This window comes from Brachycentrus maculatus, unplaced genomic scaffold (assembly GCF_059751285.1).
Source record: "Brachycentrus maculatus isolate JH-2025_06_01 unplaced genomic scaffold, ASM5975128v1 h1tg001160l, whole genome shotgun sequence".
In the NCBI taxonomy this organism is placed as follows: Eukaryota; Metazoa; Arthropoda; class Insecta; order Trichoptera; family Brachycentridae; genus Brachycentrus; species Brachycentrus maculatus.
In genome coordinates, this window is record NW_028281850.1 from 1 (window position 1) to 8,397 (window position 8,397).

Consider the following 8,397-nt stretch of genomic DNA (forward strand, 5'->3'; position numbering starts at 1 on the left):
TGTTGATTAGAGTTACCATGCCATACTCTGATAAGAGTTTCTATCAGTAACCGCTTGGTGGTGATGACTTTTTTAGCAATTTCCCGTTTCGTTAGCCTCCAAATGTTTTCAATGGGGTTCATATCCAGCAAATTGCCCGGGCAAGGCAAAACACATACTCAACAGACGTTTTTTTCAGCCAGGAATGCGGTAACACTCCTGGCTTTATGACACGGTACCAATTCATGCATAAACACATACTCTTCATCACCAGGGAACCATTCCTTAGCCTCGGCTGGAGCCGACTTTTCAGTACTCGCTGGTACTGGTCTTGCCTCATGGTCCCTTCCATGATATGGAGGCGTCCCATACCCTAAAATGAGATCATGGACCACAACATTTTGCTAACAGGGTGTTTTTAGCCCTCTTTACCAGGCAGTCCGGGTGGAATTTTTCTCCTGGGCCCCGTCGGACGAATTAAGTTTTTCCCACCAAAATTTTAAATGTTGACTCTTCTTAGAAGCAGACCTATAAAGTATTACCATGATTGCAAAAATGTGTATTTTTTATTATCTTCTTATTTTATTATACAAATGTAAGTCATTAATACTCGATTCCAATCCGAAACAGTCATATTCCGGAGTGCTCTGGCCCATAAAAGTAGTTTTTTCTTCATGGCCTCAGTCAGGCGTAGTTTTTTGGTTGGACGTCGACCAATTAGATTTACTTCGACTAACCGTCTCCAAACTGTCATTTTGGAGCCGTTGATTCCTACATCGCTTATCAACGTAGTGGACAATCAACACACGTTTTACGATTTTGGAAATAGATGTCCCTGATTTTACGGTGACCACGCGGAGTGGTGATCGTTTTTCTGTCACTTTTTCAGACGCGGGCTGCTTCTAGAGGTGGGTTTTTATGAATTTTTATTTTTATCCGGTTGACTCCTGACTTCGAAATACCTGTGAGTGCTGCTATCTTTCTTTAGGAATATGTGGAATGAAGTAGTTAGGTTGGTACTTCCCTACATTTTCTTGGAGATATGTCTAAAGACTTGCCCATACTAAAATTTAGAATATTAAGGTTCAATTCAAACTAAATTGAATTTTAATTAAGAAATAATTGAAATTAACTTATTAAATTAGCAAAACTAATAAATTATTAAACAACACTTAATTTTTTATAGTCTTGGACTCAAAAAACATACAGGAAAATGGTTTAAAAAAATATTAACTGAGCTCACACCAACACCATTTTTCACTAATTAACACTAAAATGAGAAAAAAATTTACTTCTTTGATATTTTGCAGCATTGCTACGTCTTAAAAACAATAGTTATGATATCAGCAACAAAAATAAATAATATTTTTTAATTAGAACAAATTTATTTGATCATAAAATTCATTTAAACTTGAAAATTACAAAAAAGGATAAGTGTCCCTAATAATTTGGCCACCCACTGTATATATATATATATATATATATATATATATATATATATATATATATACATTTATATATATATATATATATATATATATATATATATATATATATATATATATATATATATATATATATATATATATATATATATATTTTTATATATATATATATAAATATATATATTTATTTATATATATATATATATATATATATATATATATATATATATAAATATATATATATATATATATATATATATATATATATATATATATATATATATATATATATAAATATATATATATATATATATATATATATATATATATATATATATATATTATATATATATATATATATATATTTATAAATATAAATATATATATATATATATATATATATATATATATATATATATATATATATATATACAAACATATATATTTATATATATATATATATATATATATATATATATATATATATATATATATATATATATATATATATATATATATATATATATATATATTATATATATATTATATTTATATATATATATATATATATATATATATATATATATATATATATATATATATATATTTATATATATATATTTATATATAAATATATATAAATATATATATATATATATATATATATATAATATATATATATATATATATATATATATATATATATATATATATATATATATATATATATATATATAAATATATATATATATATATATATATATATATATATATATATATATATATATATATATATATATATATATATATATATATATATATATATATATATATATTATATATAAATATATATATATATATATATATATATATATATATATATATATATATATATATATATATATATATATATATATGCAGTTGACCTTAAGAAAAATGTATGAACGTGTTTTTACTGCTCAAATCAATGTTATTACGGTAATGTTATTTATTTTTTTATGAGGAAAATGTTTATTGTATTACAAAGTGGTTAGTTGATAAATTAATTTGTTTACACTCATATAAAGATTTTTCCATTTCCAGGTATGCATATTGCATACAATTACTTGGAAGTTGTAAAACAACAAACCGGTAATTACAATAATACTATATTATCTTGTAATTATTACTCACTATCCTACTACAATTTCTAGAAGCAATAAAACTGGAAGTAAAAAGACAGTAATCGTGTGTCGTATTCAGTAACATTTAGATGAGCTGATAAATAGTACTGAACAAATATCCGAACAAATTATTCTATGCGTAACATGACTACATGCGAATATTCAACATATGGTATATCAGTTCAACTAGCCTTCGTCTTATATGGTGCGTTCGTTAACCATGCAAGACCTATTATTTCACTCGTGATCGCACCCTTTGTGCAAAAACTGGCCTCAGTAGTATGAAAATGGTGATTCAAATAAAACTGCATCAATAAAATCCAGTGCTCTTTACACCATGGTGTTCTGATAGACGAAAGATGAAGATAGGTACTTTATTAAGATGTGCATGAATGGCTAGTGATTATTAAGAGACATTCCTTTAGTTCTAGCGGGTACTTCGTTCGTTATATTACACATTCCTATAAAAACGTGTTCGTACAACACGATATGAGTGTATTTTTATTCAATTATTGATTTGGGTTTGCCTTTTAAGAAAATAAACATAAGTAATTAAAAGTATATAAGGAATAGAGTGATTGCAAATAAGAATATATCCATGGAAACCAAACTGGTGATTCACAACGGAGTGCATACATCATACGAGTACATCCGCTTCGGAACTTGGATCTGGCAAAGGAAGGATGAAAGCAGAGTGAACGCTGTTGAAATGCGCTCCCTCAGACGAATGTGTGGAAAATCATGACACAATTAATGACAAGAATATAAGAAAGAAATGTTAGGCTGAACAAGGGATAATTGAAAAGATTAGGAAGAGTTCTTTAAGGTGATATGGACATGTGGTGCGAATGGATAGCGAGAGAATGGTTAAGAAAATATATGTGGCGAATGTGAATGGGAAGGAGAACAGAACGAGGATCACTCAGAATCTAAAATCTGGTAGAGTTAAAAGTCTGCGTAATCGGAAGGCATGTATGACTAGATTTGTGGATGTGAAGGAATCGAGGAGTGTATGTCAGGACAGAAAGATATTTAGACGAAGATCAAAGAATTCATGGATGCTGCAGAAAGAAAACATTATTCAAAAGTATGGCTTCAGTGAAGTTGCCCATGACAGATGGATTTACAACCCGAGGACAAGTAAAGCTGACTCCAACAGTCTACAAAGACGATAAGTTAAGGTGGAACCAGGAAGAAGAAGAAGAAGATATGTATATAAATAATAAACTTGTAATTAATATCAGAAATAAATTACTTACGTATTTATCTAGCATCCATGAACCAGGGAAGATCAGGGGAATGTAAGTGATCATGAAGATCATGGAGGTCCAGTTGACGAAGATGCTGCTGACGTCGTAGTACTCCATGATGACATCGGAGATGATCGAATACTGGATCCACTGCATGGCGTTGGAGGCGGAGTAAGCCACGAAGAGGCACAGGACCAACCATCTTATGGCGTACGTTTTGTATTCCCTCGCATCTTCTTGGATAGTAGGCCCATCCAGGGTGCTCGGTATCCCGACTTCCACTTCGGGTATTTCCGGCGTTGTGGCATCAAAGTCATTTTTCATAGCGTACGTGGAGTTGGAAATCATTTTGCTGATGGTGACCCTGGCGCGGTCAAGGTTGCAACGGTCTTGAAAATTGACAAAGTCAACCCGAATCACAGCAAGCACAGCGGGTGACCAAACAATTCACAAAATTCAAATCGGATTTGTGTAAATAAATATGTATATCACAATTATTTTTTGATCACTTTTTTTTAATAAATATAACACAGGTGATAATTAAACCATTCACTTCTATTTTAAATATTTTTTTCTAATATATTAAAAACGTATCTTTTTTAGATACTAACAAAACTGAAAATATATAATAAATTCGCACTAAATATTTCTTCTTATATTCGTAAAAAAAAAATTGGTTTGTTTTTTCTTTGTAACAGGCAGAGGATTCAACGTTTCACGCGTATCTGAAAAATCACAACATATACAATTAGATAAAAACAGCATTCAATGAGTGTTCGCGGAAATAGCCAGAAACATGTATGTGTTAACAGTTAAGTGTGATCGATATCTGGAATCAATTGGTTGGTGTCAGTAGGGGTAATTAAGTTGTGGCGCGATGTAAAACAAGCAATATCTTCAATTACGCACGAACTGGAACGCGACAAGTCAGGCTAAGAGCTGCTGACGGACTGACTCGACTGACTCACTTTGAACGCCGGCTTTAGTTCGAGACGCTCGACCGGCGAGCCGGCAGACTGCTTGCAATGTTTGACAGGTACATACACGTGGTGTCTCGTCATAGTGTCGAGTCGTAGTCCCGTGGATAGTGTCGCGGACTCCTGAGTCAGAGCTTCTGGGTTCGAACCCACTGTACGACAAATTGATACCTATTTTTAATAGGCTCACAGAAATAGCGTGAAATTGAAGTTTTCTTGAAAATAATAAAAACACAAATATTTTATTAAATTAAAAAGAAAAAATATGTTACAACGTAGGTATGTGCCTATAGAACCTACGTCATCGCTGCACGATATTTGGCATAGAGCAAGGTTCACCGGTAACAAGGAAATGAAAGAAAAATCGTTCGGAAATCTAGATAAGATTGATAAAAAATGTAGGTCAATGTTTACGTTTAGAATAAATGCGTTACGTTTATCTGCCTCCGTGGTGTAAAGGTAAGCGTATTTGGCTACCGTGCTGGAGGTTCCGGGTTTGATGCCCAGGGGGGGGTAAATTAAAATAAGTGATTTTCACTCTATTCCATATTTATTCAATAACACCCTGGACCAGCACAAGAAGCGCGGGGCTGATAACCTTGCCTTCGTGCAATGAACGATCAAGATAACAATTCGTTTATATGTTGCAGTGCCCTATGCACCATTGAGGTGCGGATAAAGATTTGAAGAATAAGAAAAATGGATAAAATTCTTTCGAAAAATAATGTTTTCATGCAAAATATCCTGATATTGATTCCGAATGGGATTTAATAAGAATATCAACGCACACTCAATAATTTGATATATTATACGATAATTTAGTACACTTGATATCTGAAACGTGCGTCTGATGGTATGGATAATAAATGTCATTGGAAACGTATTAAATATCATCACGTTGTCACGAAAAATGATTTACTTTGTACATGATGCGGAAGGCAAATTACACATAATGCACAAGTTAACGTGACGATAAATGTCATCAAAATTGAAGGTTATAATATAAACGGAAAATTGTGCTATGACTAACTAAATGGCCGGATGAGTGCTGTGATTTATCTCAATCTATCCGAGCAATGTCACAAGCAGAGGAGAACTAGGAAAAGAATATTAATGAACGTAATTTTTAAATAATTATTTTGAAGTTACACACTTATCTCAAAAAGTCCTGATAAATATATTTTTTTAAAAGGAATCATGAAAATAGGGGTTGGTTTTTAAATTATTGTTTAGCTTGTTTCATTATCTCTTATGGCGATATTTTTAAATACAATATATATATATATATATATATATATATATATATATATATATATATATATATATATATATATATATATATATATATATATATATATATATATATATATATATATATATATATATATATATATATATATATATATATATATATATATATATATATATATATATATATATATATATATATATATATATATATATATATATATATATATATTTATATATATATATATATTTATATATATATATATATATATATATATATATATATATATATATATATATATATATATATATATATATATATATATATATATATATGTATAAATATATATATATATATATATATATATATATATATATATATATATATATATATATATATATATATACAGTATCTACTCAATGAATTAGGGCCACCCATTATTTTTTTGAATACTCTGAAATCTTTTGGATTATTATATTTATTTTACATAAATACTTTAAGTTTTCTATTGACATCTAATGTCATGTGTATTACCTTCAATAATATGTAAAATATACCTGGATTTTTTAAGCCTTTACAAAATTTCAAACCCTTTTTCTGAGAAAGGTCCCTAATTAGCACAGGTAGACTGAGAGTTGAAAGTTCAAAAAATAGTCCTATCTCATTTATTAGTGAAGTTTCTTGAGTTCTGGTTGTTGTTTTGTTCAGAGAGGTTATATAGTTATCGTGTCTTGTGAAAAAAACTTAATTTTTAATTTTAGTTCATAAAGTATAAATTTTTTTTGCAAACACAAGTGTTTTTTTTGAAAAGGCAAAATGGGAAAAAGTAAAGACATTTCTGAGGAAAAAAAGTCTAGTGTTATAGTGATACTGAAATTAGGAATACTATCTAATAGAGAAATTTCAAAACAAGAAAACGTTTCTCGTCAAACAGTGGACAGAATTTCAAAATCAATAAAAAATCAGTCACCCGCCACCAGCAATCGGCGAAAGAACTGTCGTAGGATTAGAAAAACAACACCGAGGACTGATCGAAAAATCGTTCAAAGTGCCTTAGAAAACCGTAGTGCATCAGCAAAAACATTAAAAATAAAATCGGAAGAAGAGGGTTTAAATATATCGGTATCAACACTGAGGCGACGTCTTTGCGAAGTAAATCTGAAATGCAGGCGCCCTGTAAAAGTACCAAAATTGACACCACGAATGAAAGCGGATCGATTAAAATGGGCCAGGCTACATCGAAATTACTCGGTGGATGATTGGAAAAAGGTATTTATTTAAATTTAATTTTCAACATATCATTTTAGTAAATAAACTTATATATTTGAATTAAACTTAAATTTTCATTATTTTTCAGGTCATCTTTAGTGATGAGTGCCGGTTAGAAGCCGTGACAGAGAGCCGTCGATTCGTCAGGAGAACACCAATGGAACGTTACAATGAGGCATGTGTGGTAAAAGTTATCAAACACCCCCCTGCAACAATGATATGGTCATGTATTATTAACAATTTACCTGGGCCGTTGTTTTTCGTGGAAGGAACAATGAACCAAAATTCCCATAAGCAGGTCCTCGAACGAATTTTATTGCCCTTCTACCATACACTCGACCCAACAGAAGGTCCATACACCTTCATGCAGGATGGGGCACCTTGCCACCGGGCTAAATCAATAATAAAATTTTTGTCTAACAAAAATCTGCCTTTGCTCCCCTGACCTGGAAATTCTCCGGACCTTAATCCTATGGAAAACGTATGGAGCATGTTAAAAAATAAGGTATACTCATTTCCAAATCCGACAGAAGACTGTCTAAAAAAAAATATTCAAAAAATTTGGTCAGAAGACGAAGAAATAAAAAACATGATAAAACAGTGCATTTTAAGTATGCCAAAAAGAATTGAGGCAGTTATTTCTGCCAAAGGTGGAAATACTAAATACTAACTATATTTATATGAAAATATATGCATTATTTAAGCGTAATAAAGTGTTCATGTGTAAATAAAATTCAATGTTGTTTAATTCAAGGTTTTCTCTGAGTTATTCCTGATTGAATTGAGAAATTGCGCGAAATTCTGGGTGGCCCTAATTCATTGAGTAGATACTGTATATATATATATATATATATATATATATATATATATATATATATATATATATATATATTATATATATATATATATATATATATATATATATATATATATATATATATATATATATATATATATAAATATATTAAAGAAGCTGATTTTAACATAAGTAAATGACTTTTATCGTAACATGTTGGTAGGCTAAATATCAAATATCTTATTAATCGTTAGATCTTATTAATTGGG

At 29.5% G+C, this 8,397-nt stretch overlaps 1 long non-coding RNA gene and 1 pseudogene across 2 annotated transcripts; one reads left to right on the forward strand and one right to left on the reverse strand.

Annotated features, from left to right (window-relative positions):
• Positions 1–3,846: 3,846 nt before the first annotated feature.
• Positions 3,847–4,779, reverse strand: LOC148299422 (choline/ethanolamine transporter flvcr2b pseudogene; annotated as a pseudogene). Its single transcript, XR_015839085.1, has 2 exons — positions 4,747–4,779; positions 3,847–4,562 (listed from the first exon to the last, which is right to left on the reverse strand). The product of XR_015839085.1 is annotated as a choline/ethanolamine transporter flvcr2b pseudogene (transcript).
• A 1,676-nt stretch (positions 4,780–6,455) lies between these two features.
• Positions 6,456–7,607, forward strand: LOC148299423 (uncharacterized). Its single transcript, XR_015839086.1, has 2 exons — positions 6,456–7,332; positions 7,421–7,607. It is a non-coding gene; the product is annotated as an uncharacterized LOC148299423 (long non-coding RNA).
• The last annotated feature ends 790 nt before the right edge of the window (positions 7,608–8,397 follow it).